The following is a 27,476-nucleotide window of genomic DNA, read 5'->3' as shown; positions in this document are numbered from 1 at the left end:
TTAGATTTTTAAATGAAGACCAGTTGAAAATATTTTCCAGCTTCTTAGATAAGCTTTCTATTATAAAGCTCTGTGACATGGATTAAAACTGTGATAATGGATTTAAAGTATTATATTTTCTCATCTAAGGCATGAAATATTAGTGTCATAATGTCTTTTAGTGCTTATGCTCATATGGAGGCTGACTGTTGAGAAGCAAATACTAAGTTATTGGAGCTTTCCTAAGTATTATTATTTTGAAATATTATCATGCTGTTTTCAACACCACATCTCAATTTCTGACACCCATTTCCACTTTTATAATTCTAAGGATTTGTAGCATCACATTCCAACTCCTCTCTATGTGAGTAAGAAATGTGTTAAAACTAAGTGCAGAAGTTCAGAGTGTAAGTTAATGTTGAAAAGCAGGGAAGATTTTGTCCTACAGCTTACACACCAATCAGCTACACTAAGAGATGAATTTGCTGGAATTTCTTTTGGATGTGTATGTCTATCTTAATATGTGACATGGGGTTTTAGTTTTCTTATTGTGTATTAGCTTTGTACAGTTTGGCACTATGCTTATGCTGGTTTTATGAAATGAGCTGAATAACTTCGGGTTTTTTTGTTTTGTTCTGCTTGAGAACATATCGTGTAGTATAAACTTACTAAAGAAATGGATGTTCCTAAATTTCTTTTTGGAACCATGTCATTGATAACACTTTCAATTTCATGCATGAATATCTATATTCGGTTCTTAGCTCCTTCTTAAGTAAATTTTTGAAACCTGTCGATTCCCCAAAATTGTCTTTTTATCTAGGTTATCAAATCTCTTTGTGTATAATGGTATATGATATATTTTAAGTCGACTATTTTCATATTGTTTTATTATTTTTATAACTTTTATTTTTAACATTTTTAATTTTAATCAATATTTAACAGATTCACTGTGATTTGTAGATATAATCCTTTTTTAAAAATATTTTAATTTATATAAGGTGAACAGATTTTATGTATTTAATATACACAGATTTAGGAGCATAGTGATACTTCAAACCCTACCTCCCACCCCCTATTCTCCCTTACTTCCTTCTTCCTTTCTTATCCCTTTTTTTAATTTTTACAATGAAATACTTTCAGTTTATTTTATAATCATAAGATTAACACCCTACTAGGTAAAGAATTCATCGAAAAGTAAGAAAAAAGAAAACACTTTCCTACAACCATAGAGACAAGTGCTATAAACGATAATCAATTCTCAAAATGTCAATTTTGCTCATATATATTACATTTTTTGTATTCCATTAGTTACTACAGATCAGGGAAAACATTTTTTTTGGACTGATTTATTTCACTAAGTCTAATGGTTTCCAGTTGCATCTACTTTGTTGAGAAAGACAGTGTTTCATTCTGTTTTATGGCTGAGTTCCATTCTTTGTATATACCACGTTTGTTTTGTGTTTTCTTTTTTCTGACTTTGTCAGATCTTCCATGTTTTCCCATTATATTCTTGTTTGTTTAAAAAAATATTTATTTATTTGAAAGTCTGAGTTACACAGAGAGAGGAGAGGCAGAGAGAGAGAGAGAGAGAGAGAGAGAGGTCTTCCATCTGCTGGTTCACTCCTCAATGGCTGGAGCTACGCCGATTCGAAGCTAGGAGCCAGGAGCTTCTTCCAGGTCTCCCACGAGGGTGCAGGGGCCCAAGGACTTGGGCCATCCTCTACTGCTTTCCCAGGCCATAGCAGAGAGCTGGATCAGAAGTATAGCAGCCGGGTCTTGAACCAGTGCCCATATAGGATACTAGCGCTTCAGGCCAAGGCATTAACCCACTGTGCCACAATGCCGTCCCCCCCCCACCACCATTTTATTCTTTTTTTTTTTTTTTTTTTTTTTTTTTAACAAATCAGCTTGTGGATTCCCTTATTTGTCTAGTTTAGAAGTCATATATTAATGATGTTATCTTGAAATTTTTCTTTTTTCAGATTTCATAATTAGAAGGATAATCAGACACCCCACTTTGCCTGGGACACTCTGGAATATGTTTTCTGGCCCAGCATAGTTACCAGTGGCACCACCTTTCTTTTCAAAATTATATCAGTTGGATAATAAATTTCCCCTAAATTCAACAGCAGCCTGTAATTATGATGCATGCATTCTCAACCAGGATGATATCACATTCATGGGGGTGTAAAATTTGATTCTGGAGGCCGGCGCCGCAGCTCACTAGACTAATCCTCCGCCTTGCGGCGCCGGCACACTGGGTTCTAGTCCCGGTCGGGGCGCCGGATTCTGTCCCGGTTGCCCCTCTTCCAGGCCAGCTCTCGGCTGTGGCCAGGGAGTGCAGTGGAGGATGGCCCAGGTGCTTGGGCCCTGTACCCGCGTGGGAGACCAGGAGAAGTACCTGGCTCCTGCCATCGGATCAGTCGCAGTGCGCCAGCCCCAGCACACCAGCCGCGGCAGCCACTGGAGGGTGAACCAACGGCAAAGGAAGATCTTTCTCTCTGTCTCTCTCTCACTGTCCACTCTGTCTGTCAAAAAAAAAATTTTTTTTTGATTCTGGAGAGGTTGGGGTTGGGGTAGAGCCATAGGTCTTTGATATTGTAATGGTTTGTGGTCATTCAAAGGGCTAAACTATATAAACAAATACACAGTCAGCTGTCCATATCCTTGGGTTATGCATAGTATGATTCAACCATTCATAAATCAAAATTATTTGGAAAAATTACATCTGTACTGAACATGTGCAACTATTTTGTCTTATTATTATTCCCCAAACATATGGTATAACAGCTATTAACATAGTATTTATGTTATGTTTGATATTGTAAGTAATCTAGAAATGTTTTAGGGTATATGGGAGCCGGTGTCTGGGTTATATGCAAATAGTACACCTTTTTATGTAAGGAACTTGAACACCTGTGGATTTGGATTTTGGTATCTATGGGAGTGCTAGAACTAATCTCCTGCAATTACAGAGGGACAACTGTACAGTACACATTGTGGTATTAAGATTTCAGGAGGGTGGTGGTGCGAGTAAGGAAACATTGTCAAACCAGACTCCTGCTCCTGAAAGGAAGTTGTGAGACACTGTTCTAATGCAGTGTGGTTAATGATGTTCATGGCCCATTGTTTGAATTGGTTGTTATTCAGGTGCTTTATGGTTTATAAGTAATTGTGGTTTCCCTTTAAATAATAGACCATTGTTTTAACACTGAAATACCCTTACTGACATCATTATTAGCATAAAGTTGTCCACACAGTTGCCCCTCTATGTCTTTGACTGACTTCATGTTTCAACATCATCTGCTCAAGTTGACTACTGTTACTTCCTCTCTTTTCTAGCCTGAATATAGTAAGATCACTTGAGTGGAGATAGTGTTGCACTCAAAACTGGGCCCATCTCTCCTGGGTTTACCTCTGCCTCACTGGTTGCTTTCAGACTTGTTTGTTTGCTTTCTTGCCTCCGGCTGATCTCTAATTGCTAGACTACCTAAGAGCTTCAACCTTCCTTTTCTTCTCGGACTATATTTCACTCCGAGGCCACCTCATCCAGTTCCATTGCTTACATTCCCTGTGTATCTTTGTATGTCCATCTCTACATGAACTCCTGACTTGTAATTCCCATTGCCTACTTGACATTTTCATGTGGATGTATAAAAGTTACCTCAATCAGTTATGTATTGAAAAAGGAGTTTTCTTTTTCATACCTGAGCTCCTCTACTCCTCCCCATCTGATAAACAGTGCTGCCATCTACTCAGTTTCTCAAGCCAAACCCAAGGTGCCTCCTGGAGGTTTCACTGTCTGCCTTCCTTTATGTGCCATCCAAGGCTGATCCCATCTCTGGATGTTCCCTGTTCTCTCTCCGGTCCAAGACACCATCATAGCTCTCTAGTAATCCAGAGTGGTCTCCTGCTTCCTCTCCTCATCTCCCAGCCCTTGCCCCATTGTCTGTTCTCCAGAGAGTAACCAGATATTATTTATAGACAGAAATCACTTGGTTCTCTTCCTTAGAATACCCACTGGCCTTTCATTGCAATCAGAATAAATGCTGAGCTCTTTCTTATGGCAAATAAGCAGCCTGCTCACCCTCCCCTGCAGCCACATAAGCGTCCTTCTAACTCCAGGGTGTCCTGCACCAGTTTCTGCCATGGGGCTTCTGTCTGTTTCCTCTCCTGGGCACTCTGCCAGCTCTGGTCCTCTCATGACTGCATCCTTGCCTGAGACTCTCAGTTCATTTGTCACTTTTTCCCTCAGAGAGGGTTAATCCCAGAACCATAACTAATGTTAACTCCTCTTCACCAATGCCTGAGTTACCCTGGCTTGTTTTCTCGTTTATTTATTTAGAACTGAAGTGTTTATTGTAACAATGTGGCTAAGGTTCCAGTTGGGTATCCCAGAAGAGGTTAGGCCAGGATCCCCTGCCCGGTGCTGGCAGTGGGTGAAGAAAATTTAGTGGGAAGGAGTGGGAAGGTATATGGCCCCGTCTCTGGGGAACTCTGCAATGGTGGTTGCAGGTGAGGCCTGTATGGTCAGGCTCGTTCAAAGCCTTCATCACACTGCCCTCTATCCCTTGGAGAACCTCAAGGGCTATCATTCCCAAAGAGGAGCAACAGGAGATCAATGATCAATTAGTAATGAATCTACTTCTGCCCAAAGACTCCTTCCTAGTGAAGTCAGCACATACCAGACCTTCTGTATGGTGGCCCCAGCCACATCCCAGTCACAAAGACGTTGATGCAGACATGGACCTGGATCCCTAGCCTATGCCACAAACTCCACCCACTGGGTCCTGGGCAGCCAGGGTGAAGGTCCCCAGGACTACAAATAGCATACCTTTCTTGCCTGGTAGAGCTCCATCAAGTTCACCTTATCTCCAGGATCTCCTTCCTTGTACATCCCCAGGCCTGGAGAGCATTTCCTACCATTATAGGAGCCATGCCATGGGAGTGTGGCTGAAACTACAGGTCCCCAAGTGTCCACCTATCTTCTTCCAATAGTTTCTAAAAACCATCCTGCTCTTATCACTGCCACTGCTTTAGTTCCATGGCGACAGCCCCGGGGAACTGAGTGAGCTCCACATCCCAGGGCACACCATCCTGCCAGCTAGCTGGGCCCTGTGACTCTCCTGCCTCCCTAGCCAGGTGCTGCTTTTCCTGTGCCATCCCCTTACAGTTATTTGAGATTTCCATATGGCTCCCTCTTTTCATTTTATTTTGATCTTTTTTGGCTGGCCTCCCACTGTTCCTTGAGAAAAGAAACTTGTTTCTCCATTTACAACATGTTTTTTCTCAGTACCTAGGACAGCAGTTGTCCCACAGTAGGGATTTGTGTGTATGTTTTATGCAATGGACTTTTTGGCTTAATTCTCATATTATTAAATAATGGGGGTGGTATCATCAAATGCTGAGCATTTGGAGGGGTTTAGATTTCATGGTTTTAAAATCAAGCAAGCCAAGGTTTCATATATTTGAGATTTTGTGGAATTTGGTAAGGTGTGTGCCTGTGTGGATGAGTATATAAGGGAGTGGTTTCTCTTTTATTTCCTTGCGAATGATTAGTTACAGTTGGCCAGTATTGCGTCTGAATGTCTAAGAATGTTGGTCTGGGGGAATGCATCCAGTATTGACAATTCCACACTTATCTACAATCAGCTATCAGGTTGGTTATTGATCACTTGCCATTCTGCTATTTTTCTTTTTCATTGTGTTCTTTTAGAACAAAGCAAAGCAAAAAAAAATCCATTTTGATAGACACTTATTGAGATAAAAGGGAGAATTTAATAGATAAAAATACTGAATGACTTGAAATAATTTTTGGGTGCAGAGGTTGACTTTATTGACTGAAACAGAATTTAAGAAGTCTCTATGAATGATTAAATATACTATTGTCTCATCTGAGTGAATAGAATTGTGTGCACTTTGGCTGTTTCCAAAACAATCATGTTGATTCTTTCTTGCTTAAATTCAATGTGATTTGGGAATGAAATAAAATTTAAAATGCCATCCCCTACCCCCATCTTCTCTCAGTAGAGATCCCAGCATTTCTTAAAAATAACCTGTAAGCTCAACACCAAGCAGCTTTGGACCAGTAAGCATTCTTAGGGAGAAATCCTTTCATTTTATTTCTTCTAATTGGAGAATAATATATATTCATCGCAAAGAAATAAAATAAATTATGTATATTCCGCCCAAAGATAATTTCCACTTCAGTGTATTTCCTTTCAGTTCTTTCTCTGATATATGATCTTTCCTCTTCTTCTCTGAGCTATGTATTGTGAGCTCCCTGTGTGACAAAGAGGATAAATCTGCTGCCTCATTTCCTTTTATAGACTGCCACCTTCTCCACCAACCAAGAAAAAGTGTATTCTGGATTTTGCTTGGTTTGAAGCAATTTACGCTGGAAGAATTATAAAATGTAGAATCTGTAATCTGAATTTGGCCCACTCTGTATCAGAGAAAAAACATAGTTGTCACCACAGCTGGAGGAGAAACTACATATCAGCCAGAGAGCCAGTGCTTTTGATACAGATTTCACGATCATGGCTGAGGCCTTCCCAAAGTCAGAGTGCTGTATCATTCATTCACTCTTTTGAACTACAAGATTATTTTTGGCTCTTTTTGTTGGCATGTAGGCTTTCCCATTACTGATCTGCATGAACCATTTATCAAGTCAAAGATTTAATCTATCAGAGTCAGAGTTTCTTTGTTCTGCATCACTCTGTCTCACTTTCCCATATGGTATTCTCTAATATGTACACTGTTGGCTTAAAAATAATTATTTGGAATGCAAGGTTATATAATTTTCCTATGATTTTTCAAAATACTCTATTATGGAGAAAAATTGGAGTTATAATTGTGGAGTTGACCAGTTTCTAGAACATTATATTAACTATAATACACTAAATCTACCCCTTCTGGCATTCCTGGTTCTACTGTTGCCAGTAGCTCCTTCTTTTCCAACTCACTAATTCTGAAAACCTGAATCATTTATTTATTTCCTTCTCTGCCTTTTTCCAGGCATTTATTCAATTGTCAAATCCATTGGATTCTATCTCCTGGATGTTTCATGAAACCATTCTCTATTATGCTTGTTTACTGGGACTTACGATATTGCCTTCTTGTCTTGAAAGAAGCAAAGCAGTCTGTTTAGAATGTTTTTCTGGGATTCAGATATAGAGGCCAAAATAAATTAAGTAATTCATTTAATAACAGAGGCTGCCTGCTACATGTTAAGCCCTGCCTGATGTAGGCTCTGGAGATATGGCAGTGACAAATAGAGATAAGAAGTGCCTAATGGAGCTTGCATCCTAGAGGAGAGACAGGGGAGAGAGACGAAAAATAACATGAATAAATAAAATGCAGATGCATGTTGATAAGTGCTGTGAAGAAAAGTAAATCAGTGATGGGTCAGAGGGAGAGCTGGGATGGACAGGGATGGTATAGATCACAGGTGTTGAGGTTGATAATGAAAGTTAACTATAACTTAAAGGAGTAGTATGAGCAAAAGGAATGTGTCAAAAGGATCCTCATTCTATCCACCCAGTTTCCTAGTCTTGATGTCCATCACAGTGAGTGATCCCCTATGCCTGAGCGTAATGCAGCAAGCACTACAGATGCTCAATTTGCAGTGGGATTACACCCCTGAAACACCATCACAAATGGAAGATATCCTTGGTCAGGAATACAGCCATCCTACTGGATAGCAGAGCTGAGCAACAGCGCCCTGCAGAGTACCACTTGACTATCCTTTTCATTGTATGGTTTACTGGGAACTGTGACTACTGCCACTGCCCAGCTTCATGAGAGAGCATCATACTGCATATTTGTTGCCTTGAAAAAAAAATCAAAATCCAAAATGCAAAGTATAGTTTCTATTGAATATGCACCATTGTAAAGTTGAAAAATCAGAAGTTGAACCGTTGTAAGTTGGGGACCTTCTGCATTAGAATAGCTGCCTAGCTAGTCTCCTGTCTCTGAGCCATCCTCCTCCTAGGTCAGCAATTTCAGGGAAACCTTGTTGAGACCTAAATACAGGAATTATGCTTGAGAGAAATTGCTCAGATTGATCCAAAGAAGTTTCCCACAAAAGCTAACTCAAGATGCACCATGTAGGACTTCCAGGGGCCAGAGCAAGACACAAATGGGGATCATGGGTAGCTTTCAGTGACTGCTTACTGCCAAAAGGAAAAGCCCTAAAGTCTTTAGTCTAATATATATATGGTTCTTCACTACTTTCCAATAGAATTTCCTAGTGCTCTACACCCTCCCAACATGTCTTCTGATTTCCATCATTACTGTTTTTGCTATTTTTCTAGCTAGAAAATCTCTTTGTACCATGTTACAGGGTTTACATCCTATCCCATATTAAACTTAGACCAGATGTTTTCTCTGCTATGACAGCTTAGTGGAAATAGTCACGTCTTACTTAGGACCGCTGATGACCCACTCTTCTAGCGCTCAGTACTATATTTACTTTGTAAATGTGTGCCTCAGCATTTCTGGTAGACTAGGAGCTCTTTGAGGGTAGGCTTCTGCTCTGACTGGTCTCTTGTCCTCCCCCATGCCTGGCTCCAAGTCCAGCATGGATAAAGGAATGATTAACAAAGGCGCTCAGTAGCATACTCAAGAGGTACATTTGTTCAGCAGCAATTGAAAAGTGTCCTTGTAGAGGTGTGCCTCCAGACACAGGCCCAAAAAGGGGTAAGATGTCCTGAAATACCTTCTCAGTAAAATACATGGCATGCTCAACTTGGAAAGCAGGAGAGTTGTGAAAGGCAAAGTTTTAAAGTCTTCATCTTTTTTTTTTTTTTATTTTCTTTCTCTCCCCTCCCCAGACCCAGCCTTTTTCTTAACTAACCTTCTTGCAACACTTTCAGTGTTTAGCACTCCTTTTTTTGAAATGTTTTCTCCTTTCATTGTCCATCATTTATCCTGATCCTTTTCATCTGTTTAGCTAGCTTTTCTTCCTCCATCAGTGTTTAAATGTTGAAACATAAACTCAGTCCTAGACACGCTCTTCTTCTAAGTTCTGACTTACTGATGCTTGTGGCTTCAGCTATAATCTATCTGGGGAGTCATAAAAATTATGATGCAGTCCAGAGAATGTCTTTGGACCCCTAACTGCCTGCTCTGCATCTCCCTCAAGGTGCCCCAAAGGCTCCACAGATGCAGCATGTGTCAAAGGAACTCACGACGTTTTCCAGCCGCTGCAGTTTAATGAAAGGCACGGCAAGCCTCCCATGCACCCACACTAAAATTGTAGAAGACACCCCCGGCATCATCTTCCTTAGTCCCATCCAGTCCACTTCTCGCCTCTCAGTATTTACTTCCTTTTTTTTCCCAAGATGTATTTTATTAATTTGAAAAAAAAATTATTTCTTTATTGAAAGTTAGAGAGAGAGAGAGAATGAGAAAAGTCTTTCATCTGCTGATTCACTCCCCCAAATGGTCACAATGGCTGAGGCTGGGTCAAGGCAAAGTCGGGAGCTAGGGATGCCATCTGGGTCTCTCGTGGCCCCGGTGGGGAGGTCAGGGCCCAAGAACATGGGCCATCCTCTGCTTCCAGATACATTAGCAGGAAGCTGGATCATAAGCAGAACAGCTGGCCAGCGCCGCGGCTCAATAGGCTAATCCTCCACCTGCGGTGCTAGCACTCCGGGTTCTAGTCCCTGTTGGGATGCTGGATTCTGTCCCAGTTGCCCCACTTCCAGGCCAGCTCTCTGCTGTGGCCCGGGAGTGCAATGGAGGATGGCCCAAGTGCTTGGGCCCTGCACCTGCATGGGAGACCGGGAGGAAGCACCTGGCTCCTGGCTTCAGATCAGCACAGTGCACCAGCTGCAGCACGCCGGCTGCAGCGGCCATTGGGGGGTGAACCAAAGGAAAAGGAAGACCTTTCTCTCTCTCTCTCTCTCTCTCACTGTCCACTCTGCCTGTCAAAAAAATAGCTGGACCCCTTCTTTTCAAAATGGAGCCCCCATGGGATTCCAGTATTGCCACAGCACCAGCCCCTTTACCTCCTGGTGTATCTAACATCCACTGAGAGATCACCTTGAAGCCACCATCCTCATACAGGACACCTTTGCCTCGATGTCTTCAGTAGCTTCTAACTGCCTTCCCATTTCCATCTTTCCCTTGCTCACTTAGTTCTCCACAGCTCTCCACAGTTACCAGGATGATTTTCTGAAATGCTGATTTAGTGCCTCATTCCCTGGTAAGATTCCCGTGGTTACCTGTGCCTTCAGCAGATGACTGGATATGGTCCATGACCGGGACTCTGCTCCATCTGGCCCTGCCTGCCCCTCCACCTTCCCCTTGCATGCTCCCCTCACCTTTCTTGGTCCAAGCTTTAGGTGTGGAAGACAAACTCGTCCCTCTGTCGAGGCTGCTCTTCTTGCTAGGGCTCACTTGACCTACCTCCCCTCAGATCAGTCATCACTTCCTGGATCTCCCTGACTAAACCAGATCCACTCTGAGACTCTCCTATTGTACCCTGTACTGAAAACATACAGTGTTATTGCAATTTTACATTCCTTGCTGATTGTTTCTGGGAGGGAGAGAAGGGGGGTTGCAAGAGACAAAACAAGAGGACCCAGGGGCCAGATTTTGAAGAGTTTAATAAACCATGTTAACACATTTTAGACTGCATCCTAGAGGCACTGGGGAACTACAAGATCATTATGAGAGGAAAGGACAGAATTATATTTACATGTGGTGTTATGAGTTGAATTGTTCACTGCTGTAATTTGTATGGTGAAGCCCTGACCTCAGTACTTCAGACTCTGACCTTACTTCAGATAGGGTCATTGCAGATATAATTAGTAAGATGAGGGCATACTTGGACAGCATAAACCTCCAAACCAAGAAGACTGGCATTCTTTTCTTTTTTAATATGGAGATTTAAAAATGCACACAGGGAGAATGTCATGTGAAGATGAGTTACATTGCTGCAAATCAAAGGACTACCCAGAAGCTGGGAGAAAGGCCTGGAACTCATCTCTCCTTAACACCTGCAAGGGTGGTGTGGCTCTGCTGACACATTGATCTCAAATCTCTAGATTCCAGAACCATGAGACCCTAAATTTCTGTTTTTTAAGCCACTCAGTTTCTGGCACTTTATAATAGCAGTCCTGGCACACCTGTGTAGCCAGGTAATTCAGGCTACAGTGCGGAGAACTGTTTGGAAGTGTGCATATGGGTAGAGCATGTGGCACCATTGAGAGGTGAGAGTGATTGACAAAAGATTAAAGAGTTAATTTGAAAGTAGAATCAGCTAAGTTGGATGAATAATTAAATTTGCAGAATTGAGAGGAGAATGGCTTGGGAAACCATAGAGAATTTCAAATCCCATGTATTGGTTGATGACTCCAATTAGACATCTTTACCTAAGATTTCTCTCTTGTCTTCTAAATTCTCATATGGTAATGCCAATTCAGCTACACTTGGATTTCCCAGCCACTTTCATGAATGTTGAAATAAACCAAGATATTAATTAATGACTAATGGTTAATAAGGATTAGCATGTAGATGAAGAAGGAGACTGAATGTGTAACTTCCAGATAATTGTATGTTAAAGGGAGCTCTTACCAAAAAGGAATGGATTCTTCTGGAAGGTAGATTATATTTTTGATGCTTCTGAATGACTGTAAATCTATGTCTTTGATCTGTTTATCCTTCTCTTTTGCCTTCTTACACCTCTTTGTTCGCAGTCCTCATATTATACTCTATGTGGTTTTTTTTTTTTTTTTTTTTTTTTTTTTTGACAGGCAGAGTGGACAATGAGAGAGAGAGAGACAGAGAGAAAGGTCTTCCTTTTGCTGTTGGTTCACCCTCCAATGGCTGCTGCAGCCAGCGTGCTGCGGCCGGCACACCACGCTGATCCGAAGCCAGGAGCCAGGTGCTTCTCCTGGTCTCCCATGGAGTGCAGGGCCCAAGCACTCGGGCCATCTTCCACTGCACTCCCAGGCCAGAGCACAGAGCTGGACTAGAAGAGGGGCAACCGGGACAAATCCGACGCCTGACTGGGACTAGAACCTGGGGTGCTGGTGCCGCAGGCGGAGGATTAGCCTATTGAGCCGCTGTGCCGGCCAATATGTGCTCTGATAAAATGGAGGCCCAGCACTTCCTTATTTTAAGATCTCTAAAGAACAAGCATTGTCAATTTGCCTGAATCTAATGCTAAGGCATATACATCACTTAATAACTGCTATTCTATTGAGTGTGAACAAGTTTGGACCCCAATTTCAAATATTCTCTACCCCATTTATTTTATTCTGTGGTTTAATAATAAATATCCCTATTTCCTTGCTTAATAATGAAAATTCAAGGTGTTGGGCTAAAATATTTTTTCTAGCTAATCAATATTCCTGTTATCAATTATCCATGCTAGATTATTTTATGCATTAATTTGATTCCGTACGCTGTCTGCAGTATATAGTATATGTGTTGTGCAAAGGCATAATTGCTTATGTTCATACATAATAAGTAGGCTGGGGAATTTGTCTGATGATATATTTTAGTTATTAATAGTGATTGTCAAGTGTACATTTCAAATTTAGAACCTCATTGGCCCGCTGGGAGTCAGTGTCTCAATTTCAAGGAAAACTTAAACCTTTCCTTTCATATATGCCTGTTCATTTAGTCCTGTCAAAATAGGAGATTTTGTGTCTTAAGAAGAAAGAACTAGAGGCTAATTAAGGAAATAAAGGGAAGGGTTTCATGGCCCTCTGATTTCTCCACAAACGAGCGATAAATTAAATGTAAATGAGTCAGAAACATACCTTAGGGCTTTTTTAATTATAGTAAAAAAACACATAACATAAAATTTACCATTGTAACCATTTTTAAGTGTACAGTTCAGTAGTTTTAAGTGTATGTTCATTGTTGTGATGCAGAACTCCAGAACTTTTTCCAGACTAAAAGTGTTTACCCATTCAACAGCAACTCCCTGTTCCCCCTCCCCCGCCATCCGGAAGTGCCATTCCCTTTTTGACTATGCATTTCTCTACAGGAAATGCCTCATGTAAGTGGAATCATGAGATATTTGTTTTGTGGTGACTAGCTTACTTCATTTAACATCAAGTCCCCATACTTCCTCCATGTGGTAGCCTATATCAAGATTGCATTCCTTTTTTTTTCTTTTTTTCACTTTTTTTTTAAAATTTAGTAAATATAAATTTCCAAAGTACAGTTTATGGATTACAATGGCTTCCCCCCGATAATTTCCCTCCAACTCGCACCCCTCCCATCTCCTGCTCCCTCTCCCATTCCATTCACTTCAAGATTCATTTTCAATTATCTGTATATACAGAAGATTGATTTAGTATATAGTAAGTAAAGATTTCATCAGTTTGCACCCACACAGAAACACAAAGTGTAAAATACTGTTTCAGTACTAGTTATAGCATTACTTCACATTGCACAACACATTAAGGACAGATCCCACATGAGAAGTAAGTACACAGTGACTCCTGTTGTTGACTTAACAATTTGACACTCTTGTTTATGGCATCAGTAATCTCCCTGGGCTCTAGTCATGAGCTGCCAAGGCTATGGAAGCCTTTTGAGTTCGCCGACTCCGATCTTATACCGACAGGGTCATAGTCAAAGTGGAAGTTCTCTCCTCCCTTCAGAGAAAGGTACCTCTTTTTTTTTTTTTTTTTTTTTGACAGGCAGAGTGGACAGTGAGAGAGAGAGAGAGAGAGAGAGAGAGGAAGGTCTTCCTTAGCCATTGGTTCACCCTCCAATGGCCACCGTGGCCAGTGAGCTGTGGATGGCGCACCACGCTGATCCGATGGCAGGAGCCAGGTGCTTCTCCTGGTCTCCCATAGGGTTCAGGGCCCAAGTACTTGGGCCATCCTCCACTGCACTCCCTGGCCACAGCAGAGAGCTGGCCTGGAAGTGGGGCAACCGGGACAGAATCCGGTGCCCTGACCGGGACTAGAACCTGGTGTGCCGGCGCCGCAGGCAGAGGATTAGCCTAGTGAGCCGCGGCGCCAGCCGGTACCTCCTTTTTTAATGGCCCCGTTCTTTCCACTGGGATCTCACTTGCAGAGATCTTTCATTTAGGTGTGGTTTTTTTTTTTTTTTTTTTTTTTTTTTTTTTTTTTTTGCCAGAGTGTCTTGGCTTTCCATGCCTAAAATACTCTCATGGGCTCTTCAGCCATATCCGAATGCCTTAAGGGCTGATTCTGAGGCCAGAGTGCTGTTTAGGACATCTGCCATTCTATGAGTCTGCTGTTTATCCCGCTTCCCATGATGGATCATTCTCTCCCTTTTTGATTCTATCAGTTAGTAATAGCAGACACTAGTCTTGTTTGTGTGATCCCTTTGACTCTTAGACCTATCAGTGTGATCAGTTGTGAACTGAAGTTGATCACTTGGTCTAGTGAGATGGCATTGGTACATAACACCTTGATGGGATTGTATTGAAATCCCCTGGCACATTTCTAACTCCACCATTTGGGGCAAGTCCGATTGAGCATGTCCCAAATTGTACATCTCCTCCCTCTCTTATTCCCACTTTTATATTTAACAGCGATCACTTTTCAGTTAAAATATAAACACCTAAGAATAAGTGTGTGTTAATTACAGAGTTCAACCAATAGTTCTAGAACAAAACAAAACAAAATACTAAAATGGATAAAGTATTACATTGTACATCAACAGTCAGAACAAGAGCTGATCAAGTCACTGTTTCTCATAGTGTCCATTTCACTTCAACAGGTTTCCCCTTTGGTGCTCAGTTAGTTGTCGCCGATCAGGGAGAACATATGATATTTGTCCCTTTGGGACTGGCTTAATTCACTCAGCATAATGTTTTCCAGATTCCTCCATCCTGTTGCAAATGACCGGATTTCATTGTTTTTGACTGCTGTATAGTATTTTATAGAGTACATGTCCCATAATTTCTTTATCCAGTCTACTGTTGATGGGCATTTTGGTTGGTTCCAGGTCTTAGCTATTGTGAATTGAGCTGCAATAAACATTAATGTGCAGACAGCTTGTTTGTTTGCCAATTTAATTTCCTTTGGGTAAATTCCAAGGAGTGGGATGGCTGGGTTGAATGGTAGGGTTATATTCAGGTTTCTAAGGAATCTCCAGACTGACTTCCCTAGTGGCTTGACCAGTTTGCATTGCCACCAACAGTGGGTTAGTGTCCCTTTTTCCCCACATCCTCTCCAGCATCTATTGTTGGTGGATTTCTGAATGTGAGCCATTCTAACCAGGGTGAGGTGAAACCTCATTGTGGTTTTGATTTGCATTTCCCTGATTGCTAGTGATCCTGAACATTTTTTCATGTGTCTGTTGGCCATTTGGATTTCTTCTTTTGAAAAATTTCTGTTGAGGTCCTTGGCCCATCTCTTAAGTGGGTTGTTTGTTTTGTTTTTGTGGAGTTTCTTGATTTCTTTGTAGATTCTGGTTATCAACCCTTTATCTGTTGCATAGTTTGCAAATATTTTTTCCCATTCTGTCAGTTGCCTCTTTACTCTCCTGACTGTTTCTTTTGCAGTACAGAAACTTCTCAATTTGAGATTGTATTCCTTTTTAAGGTTGACTAATCTTCATTGCATCCATATCCTACATTTTGTTTCTGTATTCATCTGTTTATAAATATTCGTGTTGAATCCATCTCATAGCTTTTGTCAACTAGGTAATTTATTCAACTAGGTATTATTTGTATTTGAAAATATTGTTTCCAAATCAGACCAAAGAGAATTTGGACAGAATTATTAAGGGATACCCATTCCATTAAAAAAAATCTTTAAAGTTAAATTATTTTCTGCACTTATTGGAAGTAATATTTTTAAAAAATGTATGTGAAAGTGATAATTGCAGAGAATGAGAGAAGGAAGGAGAGAGGGAGGAAGAGAGGGGGAGAGAGAGAGAGAGAAAGAGATTCTCTGTCTGCTAGTTCATTCTGAAATGTCTGTGATTGGGCCAAGCCAAAGCCAAAACCAGGAACTTCCTCCGCGTCTCCCACGTATGGGAGAACTGTGCTTTCCCAGGCGCATTATCAGGGAGCTGGATTGGAAGTGGAGCAGCCAGAACTTGAACTGGTGCCCATATGGGATGCCAGTGTTGCAGGTGGTGGCTTAACCCACTATGCCATAACACGGTCCCATAGTTATTTTTGTTTTAACGCTGTAGTGAATAAAGTTTTCTGTGGTTTTTTAAATAATTCCATGATTAAATTATCGTGCCTGAGAGATCTATTGAAAATCAGTATCTGGGCCGGCACCACAGCTCACTTGGCTAATCCTCCACCTGTGGCACCGGCACCCCAGGTTCTAGTCCCGGTTGGGGCGCTGGATTCTGTCCCGGTTGCTTCTCTTCCAGTCCAGCTCTCTTCTCTGGCCCAGGAGTGCAGTAGAGGATGGCCCAGGTACTTGGGCCCTGCACCCGCATGGGAGACCAGGAGGAAGCATCTGGCTCCTGGCTTCGGATTGGCACAGAGCACTGGCTGTTGCGGCCATTTAGGGGGTGAACCAACGGAAGGAAGACCTTTCTCTCTGTCTCTCTCTCTCACTGTCTAACTCTGCCTGTGGAAAAAAGAAAGAAAGAAAGAAAATCAGTATCTTTCACATAAATATATTTTCTAAGAAGAATGTATGAGTGCTTTGAGTATGTATATAAAAATAGATCCAAGTATTCCCATCCTATAGTGACAAACATAGTTTTAAGCAATTTTCCATATTCTTAAAACTGATATTTTAGTAGACCATTTATCCTGTCTCCAATTTTCTGAAGATTCAATTCATTTATGTGATTCCTGTCAACAATATTTGTATTCATTGCTAAGCATAATCTTCCACTAATGCTTACTCTTCTATCTCTACTCTCTCTCCACCCCGTTATTATCCATAGTCCTTGGCAATACCTATGTGTTAGGCATGAAAATTATGGGATTACCAGCATCAGAAAAAGCTATTGCCTTGCTGCTTCAGAATGAATCCATCCCAATTTTTCTTCTGTTTGCATTACATTATTTCTTCATTTTAAAAATTGGGAGAGGGAGTAGTATTTGGTACAGCTGTTAAGATGCTGATTAGGATATCTGCATCCCATAACAGAGTGCCTGGGTGCAAGTCTTAGCTCCAATCCAGATACCAGCTTCACAGTAATGTGTACCCTGTGATGCAGCAGGTAATGACTCACGTAGTTGAGTCCCTGGCATCCATGAGGGAGTCCTGGGTTGAGCTCTGGGCTCCTGGCTTTGCCTGACCTAGCTGCATCTGCGTGATCTGGGAGTGATCCAACAAAAGGGAAGATCTCTGTCTGTCTCTCTCTGCCTTTCAAATAAAGCTAATAAGTAAATATAAATAAATAAGTAAAATTAAAATTAATTTCTTATGTTTTTCTTTTAAGCTGATTCATAATCCATTTCAGAATTCCTTCGACTTATGTCATATTTGATTACAAATAAATTCATGCATGAAACATTCCATTTGTAACCCAGTTTAATCTTGTCTAATGTGCCCTTTTTGCTTTCAAGGCAGTTAAGAACTCTGTGAATTCAAGTTCTTTTAAAAGCCTGATATGATTGTCTAATTCTATCTTTATTTCCTGACTTAATTTAGCTGTAAAAAAAATGAAGTGTGTACCATTTATGTTGTTAGAAATTTGAAAGTAGATTTTTAAGTGCCCAAAACGTGCATAATGAATTCTAGTTGATTCTTGAAATTATTGAGAAAACACTTGTGGTGTTTTTCCCCTGTGAAATATCTACTTACCAAAAGAATTAAATGATAAGAATAAAATAAATATAAGGCAGCTTTTTTTCCTTTTTGAATATGTTTTGTCATGGAGAGATTCTAGGTCCTTCCCTGTTTGGTTTATTGTCTAGGTGATCTTGGATCTAAAATGCTTACCCAGAAAATTACCACCCAGGAAAATATCAAGGTGCCCCTGATATCGTAACTTGAAAACAATCAAGAAATCAGTTGTTATTTGTGCCAAATAAAGACAGCCTCCCATTTCACTTGTCTGGCAAAAAATACATGTCCTGAAAACAGAAAACTATATCATCAGCCAGCTAGTGCCAAAGCTAGGCAAAGGATTTGGAAACCAGCATATTGAAGGACAAATTAGAATGAACAACAAATCTCCATAGGAATACAGTTAATTAGCTTTCTCTAATATGAATTGTGAACCCAAAGTTATGTAAGAGATTGGGAAGCATTTGTGGTAAGTATTGAAAGTTCTGATGCAAGGAAGTAAGCATTCTAGCAGGTCAGTATTAGAAAACGAGAGTGTTGGACTCCAAAGCAGAGACTCAGTAGGGATGCACAACCTGGACAGAGAGAAGACAGAATAACATTCAGACTACACCAGAGAAGGGAGCATTCTCTAAGCAACGCCATGCTAGCTCCTTGGTGTGAAGGAAATGGGAGTTAATGCCAGAAACATACGGATCATTATCCTTGTAATTATCCTTGTTAACTATAGAGTAAACTATATGTAAAGTTCTCTTTCTGTCGTATAAATTCAGTCATTATTAGCTGTTATGTATTAAATAAATCTGCATCCAGACTCACAAATATCCAAGGCCCAGACCTACAATGGTGAAAACCAGGCAGCTCTGCCGTCAGGTGTCTCACGGGAAAGGGACAGACAGCGAGGGAAGAAATGCTACTGTGTGGTAAGCGTGGTGGGAAGCAGGTGGAAGTAGGTAGTGGAAATATTTTTCTGAGTCCTTGTGGACCTAGGAAATGAAGGTAATGAGGAACGAAGGATGGTAGCATTACAGTGGGGGCAGGGGTGGGGGGCAGGGTTCCAGGCGGAAGTGTGTTGTAAATTTCACATGGGACAGAAGTTCAGTGAAGCTTTCCTTGTGATTATAAGCCCCAGGAAATAAAAGTGCTCTGCTTATGTATTATAGATAGCCTGAACCGGGCGACCGTGAGCTGTGATTGCAGGCGGGAGGTGCTGGTGTGGTCAGAGTGCCCTGTGCCCTTCAGCATTTCTCCGGGAGAGGGCCTGTGATGCAGCTTGTCAGACAGTGTATTTAATCTTCAGGATGCTGGAAATTTGAGGCCACCGACTAGAAACACGGCTCTTAGTCTCAGCGGTGTGCAGTGAGTTAGTGCCTCCCAGAACCTGGATAAAAATGTATCCTGTGAACAGGCTCCGTGAAGCATAAAGGTAAACATGTGCTACAAAAGCACCTCTGCCTTCCTAATGCCGTGGGGCAAGCGCAGGGTGGCCGGCTTGTAAGGAGCACAGAGACGTGACCCTGGCGACCGATCCGTTTTGCTTCATGCTGCTGTCCAACCCAGCACCTGAATGGTGCTGAAGGGTCCACCCACAACACTCACTTGCCCTCTGTGCTCTAGCCCAGGGTCAGCAAATTTTTCCTATAGAAGCTCAGCTAGCACATATTTTCTTCTCTGTCCCCAGCTACATAGACAATTGGCAAATGAATGAACATGGCTGTGTTCCAATAATTCTAAATTTGCAAAAGCAGGCAGAGTCTTGCAGGCCACAGCTTGCTGACCCCCACTGACGAAGTCCTGTAACAGGGGGAATCTGTACCTTGGCATACGTGATCGCCCTTGCTTGGAACACTCCTGCTGCCTCTCTCTGCCCAGCTGGGTTGCAGTCATTCTTCAGCTCCTGGAGGAGGTCACTTTTTGAAAGAAGGAACCTCACTGATGCCCCCAATTCTTCCTCCCAAGCACCCACTGATTCTAGTTGCCTGGGACTGCTCTCTCTCCACTCCAGAGTATGTGTTCTGGGAAGCACAAGCCTGCTTGCTTCTTGGCTCCATATCCCTAGCAGCTAACACACAGTGTCTGGGACATAGAAGGGAATTAATAAATATTTGTTTAATATTTAATGGGTGAAATTATGTATAAGTTCCTTAAGGATCGTTAAGTCTAGCGGGTGAAATTTATTTCTGACTTTGTGGTTTATGAGCCATGTCACCCTGTTCCCATATTGTAACAAAGCAAAGATTTAACTGTGCCTTTGCTCCAGTTGCATTCAGAGGGCTGTGGAACTCCACCATTTGAGTCCACTTTAGCTACCTGGAGAATGCTTCATTTCCCCCTCCCTTTTCTCCAATGGCTCTTCTGCTATCACAAGGTAGAAGATAGGACCTCTTTGTCCCTCTCAGTGTCTTCTATTGATTTGATTTTTATTTTTATTTATTTATTTAGTTAGTTAGTCCTAAAAATATCTACCTTTTAAAAGAGGATCCCAGAACAGTACCTTCTGTAGTCTAGTGCTTTTTAAGGTGTATTTTATTTGAAAGGCAGAGTGATGGAGAGGGAGACATACACACATAGAAAATTCTTCCATCTGCAAGTTCACATCCCAAATGGCTGCAGTGGTCAGAGTGGGTCAGGGCAAATCCAGGAGTGAGGAATGACACCCAAGTCTCCCACGTGAGTTGCAGGGGCTGAAGTATTTGGGCCCTCTTCTGCTGCTTTTCTGGGTACATTAGCAGGGAGTTGCATCAGAAGTGGAGCAGCTGGGCCTTGAACTGGCACTCTGATACAGGATGCCAGGTGGCAGCTGTGCCTGCTGCATCAAAATGCCAGCCCCTATACTCCAGTGTTTTACAGGGTGTTTAGTGAAGTATCTCCTTCCTTGTTAATGTAGCTAGCTGATTATGTCCCTGAAACTCACAGAAGTGTAGTAGATTAGACAGGAATCAGGATTCGCTATAGTCAGAATAATCCTTCCCTCCACAAAGACCAGTGTTTCATTACTAGGTCCAAATTGTTGGGCTCAGTCCTTGGGAAGATGCATTTTTGAAGAAGCTCCTCTGTCCCTATCAGATGCACACTTCTAGAGTCCTGCCCAGCAATTTCAGACCTCACTCTGCATCCTGGCCAGAGGAAGCTGGGACCTTGACCACTCTTATATTCCTCTTCCACTTGCATGGAAAACAACAACTACTGACAAATGCTTATCTGTAGCTCACCGTGTGCCAGGCATCTAAGATCTGTAAGGGATTTTCATATAGTAACTAGGTCGACTGTCATGGCATTATCTTTATTTTACCAAACAAGAAACTGAGGCACAGACAGGTTAATTACATTGCCCCAACTCACACAGCTAGTAACTGTGAAGCAATGAATTGGAATTGGACAGTCTGATTCTGAATTGATGCCTTAAACCCACTGTGCTGGGACTGCGATTGCTGACTCCCCAAGCCCTCTAATCCACACCATATGCAGCCTTTACTTTAATCCATCTTTACATTTAAAAATCTTCTCCTCTCCTCCCAAACTTTTATCTTCTCCTATTTCCATCTTCAATGGTTAATTCTCATTTGAAGAAATATTGTCTTTATAGGAATATCCCCAGACTAAAACATGATCTTTGTGAACCAAAGAAATGGTTTCTTCACAAGCTCATAGGCAGTTAGCCTGTTTTCCTGCAAGATCACCAAAAGTGACTTGTTTGGGGACTCAAAAGTCAATATGGCAACAAATTCAGAAACCAGAAGTTTTGTCCTTTATTTTTCTAAAATTGTAGATAAGATGAATTGTCATTTCTTGAACCCAGAAATAATGTATAGTGAGAAAACAAAATGTTTTTGGAAGATTTATTAGCTAATTTACTAACTAATAAAGTCAGTTTTTTACTTTTAATAAATCCACTTTCTCACCCATCCATCCATCATTCTGACTGTTTATATATTTTTATATTATTTCTCTGCTTTATTTTTCCTCTTTGCACTTCTCTTCTACTATTTTATGTGACTTTTTGATTTCACCTATCATGTGTCTCATGCTTTACAATGAAAAATATGCCATTAGCTCTGAAAAATCAATGCATTTGGTTCATGGCCTATCCCTATCACCTAGGATATTACCTGGCCACAAATGATAGCAAATGTGAGGAATATTGAGGGTACTTATTATTATATAAAATTTTACCTAGTATTTATTTAGTGTCTACTCTTTTCAAGCACTGAAGTGAGCACCACAAAGGATCTAAGGTGAAGCAGACATGGATCTCAGTGTCACGGAGATCCTAGGCAAATGAAGCCATCACCAGTATATATCAATATATATGCTTTCAGTCGCATCACTGTACAAATGATACGAGAAATGAAGTAGCAGTGCTGTTTGTTCTTCAACTTGAGAGAAACTCTTCCCTGAAGAAGTGACATATGAGATGGCTACTCAAGAAGAGGAAGGATTTAGAAATGGAGTGTTGTGGAAAGTCATTCTAAAAAATTCTGACAGTTGGAATTGACAAGTGGAGGTGGGAAATATGGGGTAGGTAGAAGATTAAAAGGTGTTTGGTTCAGTTTAGAGGAAGCTCGTCCACCTGGAAGGTAGGAAAGGAGAGCTATTTGACACAAATGATTGGGTCTGATTTTGGAGGATATTGGTGTAACCTGTTGGCAGTGTTAAGTCCAATCTTCTCTTGCCAGAGTGACTACAGTATAATTTCTAAGTGACAATACTTTGTGCTTTCTGTTTTCAAAGTAGACTTGGCCAGCTCAGTTTGCTGGAGCCTGGGAGGAATCTCGCATGAAATGCAGATTTTAATCTTTGATCACCATTTTGTAGGTCAACAAGCTCAGTTACTTGGCAGTAATTACAGGGCTCACACGGAGGTTTTTCTTGAATAATTTATCTACTATATTAGCCACAAACAAACTCTCACTACTGAGAAAATCACTTTCCCTGCTTCTGCATTTCCTTGGAGAGCTATGAATTGTCCCCAGTTCATAAAAGTTTCTTTAAAGTTGATCTTGAGGGCAGATTTCTACCTTCACAAGTGTTTAAGTTACAGCTTAGAGCTGTGGAATAACAGATAGTATTTTCTACTCTCAGCCTCATTTAGGGAAGACACCAAAAAAAAGTGTTTTGATCTTGGCATGTGAGCCTGTCAAGTGTGTCCTTGTTCCAAAAGTGTAGCTTGGCACCAGGAAGCAGAGACAGCAGCTCTCAAATGATGGGAGAAGCAGGCTGGTGATGAATTGTGTGCAGGCCGATACTAATACCGCTTTTAAAATTCTTGCCCATAGAATTTTAGTTTTTAAGTTAAATTTTTATATTTGATTGACAAATTATTGGATATGTTTATGGGGACCAAGGTAATGTTTTGCTATATATGTGTAAGTTGTATTGCAATATTACTCACAAATAACCAAGACAGATTGGGGGTTTTCATGGAAAAATTTCCAATTTGGTACAGGTTCATAGAATTTATCATTTCCCCCATTTTCAATTCCTCGTCCTCTAACTGCTTTCCCTCTCTGTTAATGCCACCACTGTTCCATCTTTCTGAGTACCAAGATTTGGGACTTCAGCATCCATAGGAAAAACTGGCAATAGCGCAATTTATTTTAAATAAATTTCATTCACTTATTTACTTACAAAAGAAATAAAAATAACTTACTGAAGGCCAGTGCTAATTTCTAATTCATCTTCTGTTCTTTTCACACCCAAGTCTTGAATAAATACTGGGCTGGAAATAATGTCAAACAGTGATCTGAGAATGCTGTGACTCACACTGTGTTGAGTACAGCAAGCCTAATGCTTTCTGAAAGCCCTCAAAGTCGCGTTTGCAGGGATTTCCCTGGTCAGATCAGCCAGCCGGGATCCTTGCCTCTCCTACCTCAAGAGAAAACAAATTGCAGCAGAAATGACACCCTCCCTCTTTTTAGCACTATCCAGGCATTAACCCCTGTGGCTTTGATGTATCCTTGTTAGTGGAAAGGGCTCATGTTTGTGGCCAAACTTTGTTCAAACTATGACCTCTGGGGAGCTTGGGGCATGTCCCCTGACCTAGCCGAGCCTGTTCTCTGACCTGTAAGGTGGAGATAGTGGTAACTATATTTTCAGGGTTGTTGTGGGAAATAAATAATACTTGTAGGATACATGCACATAGCATGGGGCCCGGTGAATCGGTGCCCATGGACATTATTACCGTCCTTATTGCTATTGTTTCATTGATACCAAAATGAAGGTTCCCAAGGACAGAAGCTGCATCTTATACAGCTTGAAGGCTAGTGCTTTTCATAAGCAGTGCTGCGTGGTGGATGGTGGGTGAATACTGAACCCTGGAAGCTTTCTTGGCGTTTTGCCTTCTCTTTGAGTAGATGTATTTACTATCTTGCCTTCTGGCCACAGGGAAGAGAGGCGACTCCGAAGAATTTGGCTCAAGCAAATTGGTTTCTGGTCTCCAGACCACGGGCAAGGACACAGTCTGTGATCTCTAAACATTTGCTTTGTTTCTCCAAATCAAACTAACAGAAACAAATTAAGCAGTGGCATATTGAAAGCCCTTTCAAGAAAAAGGGTGTTGTCAGTATTTTTATGCCCAGCTCTAAAGTGTTCTAGAGGCTGAGAAAAATGTGTTTTCCTGCTGCCTCCCATCTCTAGAGGTCTTTTCTTTTGGTGCCTGGTGATGATTACATTAGGACGGGAGGGAACATTCCAGGGTGCCCAATTGCCTGTGTGCAGGAGCCACTGCTGAATTTCTAAGTTCCTTCTCCTGTGATTTATGTTGCCTGTAGTTTGACTACTGCTAGTTAGAAGGGAAAGCTCACGCATTTTTCAGTGAGCCAAGGTAAAAGAGAACTCTTTTGTCAAGGTAATAATAACACTTAGCACTTATATAGGGCTTTTTATCTTCAAAGGGCCTTCCAAACATTAGCTAATTAAGAAGTCTGCTCATTGTGCAGCAGCTGTTGAAAAAACAAATGTGATGCTTGGGTGTATTAAAAACGGAGCACAAACATGAGGACATCCTATATCACACAGCTGAGGTGCACTGTCTAATTTGTTTGCTTCACCTGGTGGAATAGATCAGACATTAAAATAGCCCTGCCGCGCACAGTAATAATGGTTAGGGATAAGGCAGAGCTTGCACATAATGGAATATTGCAAAGGCTATAGAATATTTATGCGAGGAGCAAAAGCCAAAGAAAAGCTTCATCACCTAATTGTTATTAAGCATTCATAATCACAGGCCCATGCAATACTAACGAAACCGAAGTCTGACGTTTAGATGCAGGTGTTCTAAGAGGAACCCAAGTGCAGCAGGGCATTCTCATTTATTTTTTCAAAATCATCCAACAAATATGTATTGATCATTTACCAGACCCTGGAGATGTACATTTAAAAATTACTTGGGGCCAGTTTTAGGAGACTGTGGATCTGTCGTCATTGCTTGTCACTTACCTAATGCACCTTCATTTTACACCACTGTTGATAGCTATGCACGAATAGACACACACCCATTCAATTCAGTCAGCATTTTTCTTTGTTCACTCATTGGCAAAAATGAACTCACATACAACTGTAAGAACTGAGCTTTGACATTGGTAATGAAAATATAGTAAATCACCCAAAAATGCCTTATGTTCTGGTTTTCTGCAACACGCACTGGGAAATGGGCAGCTTTTCTATTTCTTGTTCTTGTTTTTCTTAGCAACATTCATCGATCTGTACCTGCTGTTCTCTTTAAAGTGTCTGTTATGGAGATTGCAGATTCCACAGAGATGACGGGAGATGGTGCATGAAGAGAAAAGGGAGGGGGATCCTACAATGTCCACACGCAAGTGCCGGCACCCCGAGAGAGCACACATCGTGCCATTTATACATGTCAGTGCACACGCAAGGTGTGTCAGAACACCCTACTTTCATTGAAAGGCAGGAAAAAAGTGAACTGTACTTCTGATTATTTGTCTGTTTGTCAAAATGGGGTTGGAGGAAACAGTGTTTCCTTGTTCAAGGAGGACATATCATAAAAGAGATGGCCATAAAGCAGATAAAGCAGAGAAGGTGTTCGAGGTCTTGGGAGAAGACTGAGGGGGGAATTTTTTCTGGATAGAGAAAAATGTCTGAAGGAAATTATAAATAGTTTCACTTTGGCTAAGGTAAAGTTGCAAGCCTAAAAATAGAGTAAAATAGCAATGAGAAGCCAAATAATGTGGACATAAGGCCACAGTCACAAAGATAAACCAGCATCTGCTCCGTATCTGCTGTGTTCAGGGCATCATGGCACACTAGTGATGGACTAGAAAGTGTCGGCCTCCTTTCAGAAACCCCATGCCAAGGACCGTGTTTTAAAGATATGTAGATGAGGGGCCAGCACTGTGGCTCACTTGGTTAATCCACCGCCTTCGGTGCCGGCATCCCAAATGGGTGCCGGGTTCTAGTCCTGGTTGCCTCTCTTCCAGTCCAGCTCTCTGCTGTGGCCTGGGAAGGCAGTGGAGGATGGCCCAGGTGCTTGGGCCCCTGTACCTGCATGGGAGACCAGGAGGAGGCACCTGGCTCCTAGCTTCGGAGTAGTGGCCATTTGGGGAGTGAATCAACGGAAGGAAGACCTTCCTTTCTGTCTATCTTTCTCACTGTCTATAACTCTACCTGTCAAATAAATAAAAAAATATGTGGATGAGGTCAGCTCCCATGGTTAGAAAAAACTCAATTTCATCATCACTCCCTGGGGTATTTATAATAGGAAATATTTGTGGTAAAAATCAAATTACATTTTTGTTGGACCATTCTTTTCTGGGAAGGATTGATTAAGTAAATCAGAATTTATTCTTATAATGGAATACAATGCTGCTCCCAAAATGGTAAGTTTCATCCTATTGGAAGTGCAACTGTAAATTTATAAAGCAAGTTGGGAGAAGTGTACATAGTGTTAAAATTTATGTAAAAACTATAAATCTGTGTGTGTGTGCATTCATACATGTTTATAGGCAAGGGGACTGCAGACTATCTCTGGAAGACCGGGCAAGGAAATCGCCACAGCAGTGATTACTGAAGAGAATGGAGTCAGGATGGGAGACAGAGGGAAATAGGGAACTTACAGTGTATATTCTCCTCCTCTTCTTTGTTTTTTCTTTTAAACTTTTATTTTGAGATAATTATAGATTCACATTCACATGTAGAAAATAATACAGCTCTTATATATCTTTAATTCTATGTCTTGCAACAGTAATATCTTGCATAAATGTAGTTTAAAATCATAACCAGAAAGTTGACATTGATAAAACCCACTGACCTTATTCAGATTTCACCAGTGTTACATCCATTTGTGTTATGTTTGTAAGGTTTCAGTGCTGTGTAATTTTAGCGGTTGTGAAAGTTACATGACGAATACCGCAGTCAAGATACAGAACGTAAATGTCCCAAGAATATCATGTACTACTGCTGGTTAGCTGTAGCTACCTCATTCCTTCTTTCCCCACCTCACTCCTCTTGGGCTGCCACTCATCTCCATAGTCACACTTTCATCATTTCAAGGGTGTTGTATAAAGGTCATCATATTGTATGTCACCTTATAAAACTGGCTTTTAAAAAAATTCAGTGTATTTTCTTGAGATTCATCCAAGTGGTTGGGTATACCAGTTCTTATAGCCAGCATATTGTTGGATTCTTGTTTTTATCCACCATGAAAATCAGACTTTTTAACTGGCATAGTTAGACCATTTACATGTGAGAAAATTATTGATATGTTCCAGCTTCAGTCTGCCATTTTATTATTGGATTTCTGCTTGTTTCCTGCATTTCTCATGC

At 41.2% G+C, this 27,476-nt stretch overlaps 1 protein-coding gene across 2 annotated transcripts in view; it reads left to right on the top strand.

The window, feature by feature from the left end:
- Window positions 1–27,476, top strand: part of ST6GALNAC3 (ST6 N-acetylgalactosaminide alpha-2,6-sialyltransferase 3) — a 615,791-nt gene that overhangs the window by 290,065 nt on the left and 298,250 nt on the right. The window lies entirely within an intron of this gene.

Source organism: Oryctolagus cuniculus, chromosome 7 (assembly GCF_964237555.1).
Source record: "Oryctolagus cuniculus chromosome 7, mOryCun1.1, whole genome shotgun sequence".
NCBI lineage: Eukaryota > Metazoa > Chordata > Mammalia > Lagomorpha > Leporidae > Oryctolagus > Oryctolagus cuniculus.
Note: the sequence above shows the minus strand (reverse complement) of the source record. Positions and strands in the feature narration are given on the sequence as shown.